The sequence below is a fragment of the Sinocyclocheilus grahami genome, unplaced genomic scaffold (genome assembly GCF_001515645.1).
Source record: "Sinocyclocheilus grahami isolate Dianchi unplaced genomic scaffold, SAMN03320097.WGS_v1.1 scaffold47.1, whole genome shotgun sequence".
Classification (NCBI taxonomy): Eukaryota; Metazoa; Chordata; class Actinopteri; order Cypriniformes; family Cyprinidae; genus Sinocyclocheilus; species Sinocyclocheilus grahami.
The window spans coordinates 16,659-19,116 of record NW_015505226.1 but is presented as its reverse complement, the minus strand read 5'-3'; positions in this window follow the sequence as shown (position 1 = coordinate 19,116).

Below are 2,458 nucleotides of genomic sequence, written 5' to 3'. Positions count from 1 at the left end.
TTGTGTTGTGTTGTTTTGGGTTGTGTTGTGTTGTTTTGGGTTGTGTTGTGTTGTTTTGGGTTGTGTTGTGTTGTTTTGGGTTGTGTTGTGTTGTTTTGGGTTGTGTTGTGTTGTTTTGGGTTGTGTTGTGTTGTTTTTGGTTGTGTTGTGTTGTGTTGTTTTGTATTTTATTTTATTGGATTGGAGTGGATTGTTTTGATTTTTGTTTTGTATTTGTTTGTTTGTTTACTGTAATGTTGTTTGAAAATGTCATTGGAACGTTTGTCATGTCATATCATGTAAAAGTTCAAACTTAAGTTTTTTCATATCGATTGATTGATTGATTTAAGTCACTTATTCTCACCAAGGCTGCATTTTAAATATTATAAAAATGTAAAATACCCATTTTCTATTTGAGTATATTTTAAAATGTAATTTATTCCTGTGATGGATCATTACTCCATTTTTCAGTGTCACATGATCCTTCCGAAATCATTCTAATATGCTGATTTGTTGCTCAAGAAACATTTATTATTATCATCAATGTTGAAAAAAGTTGGGCCGATTCGTGTTTTTGTGGAAATCTTGATCAAAAAAATGTTCAGGATTCTTTGATGAATAGAAAGTTCAAAACAACAGCGTTTATTTAAAATTGTTTTTTTTTACTGCCACTTTGATCAATTTAATTCATCCTTGCTGAATAAAAGTATTAAAAAATATATTTTTTAAGGTAATGTATAATAATTATAACTATTTCCTATGACACTCTGAACTGTTTGTTTATTAGGGGAGCCAGAACCCCAAACCAAACCTATTGTGTTTCAGGATAATAACGTAATCGTACACCATGAGGACATAGACATGTTTGCTTGATGATGGTGGTAATGATAATTACAGATTGTTATATCTGTTTTCTGTAATAACCACCCTTCTGCGACTTTTGGTTTTTGAGTCAAAACATAAAGTCGTTCCATAGTTAAAAATGACCCACTGTCTCAGAAGATCTGTAATTGCTTCCTGACCTAAAAAATAAAAACGTCAGTCTAATATTCCAGCAGCATCAGGTAGTGTTATGATTTGCTGTGGGAACTTATCTCTCTTTACCACTGCTTAAAATGCAGAAAATGGCTTTGCATGAGTCTAAAAATACGGAGGTGTACTGAATACATGTACAGCCACTGATATTTACGGCAGCAGCTATGAATAGAGGACTGTAAAACTCAGGAACTGGCCCCAGATTTACTCTTGCTGTAATTGTATGTGGACTCACACCAAGATACAAACCAACAAAAGAAAAATAGACAACTACTGGAAAAAATAGCCCTTTTATTTTTGGTGTTGTTCGTTTTTTGTTTTTGGACTAGGGGCAAAACTCATGTGATTCTTGTGACTACTGCCTACAAAATTTCATAGAACTGTTTGTTTCTTTACTGATATGTCTTGTATCAACTTGCCAATGTAGACAACAGTTAGTTATGGCAATAAAAAAAAAGTTACTGTGATTTTAACTTCATTCTTTAACTAAAAAAAGAAAAAGAAATGTTTTATAGCAGACCTTGTGGTGAAAAAAACTACGCTGCCCATAACTATAAAAAGAGATCTTACAATATCCAAATGTCAAAACATCTAAAAAACATATGTTTGTCATAAATTTATAATGAGCTTTATTAACATTGCTGTCAACCAATAGAAAGTGCTTGGTTTGAAAGTGACTTCTGTGTGATCTACACATCATACATCACTACACTGTTGACACTAGACCTTGCATGGACTAGACAGTTCTTTGCCCCCAAACGTTTCACTAATATGCTTACATCTTAACTAAATTATAAACAGTTTTGTTTAATTGTCCTTTTGGTTACTGAGATATTGTTAGAAAATTCTATTGAAACAGTTGTCAAATTTTAATTCGTACTTCTTGTATTTTGTAACTTCTAAATTCTAAAGAGAGATCAAAGATGTCATTGTTACCATGAAAAAAGTTCATTTGATTCAATAGCTTTATGTGTGACCAGTTTGAAATGTAAGTAATTTATGTGAAATCTCATTCTTCATATTGGATTTTTGAACTGACATATCATGTTGTCCTTATAATGGCAGTCGGTGGTAACCGGAACTTTTTGGTTACCAACATTCTTCAAAGTATCTTTTGTGTTCTGCAGACGAAAAACATACAGGTTTGTGTTTTTGTTTTGAATTGTGGTGTTTTGTTTTGGGTTGTGTTGTGTTGTGTTTTGGGTTGTGTTGTGTTTTGGATTGTGTTTTGTTTTGGATTGTGTTTTGTTTTGGGTTGTGTTGTGTTTTGTTTTGGATTGTGTTGTGTTGTTTTTGGATTTTGTGTTGTTGTGTTGTTGTGTTTTGTATTGTGTTGTTTTGGGTTGTGTTTTGTTTTGCATTGTGTTTTGGATTCTGTTGGTTTTGTTTTGGTGTTTTGGATTGGATTGGGTTGTGTTGTTTTGTTTTGGGTTGTGTTGTTTTG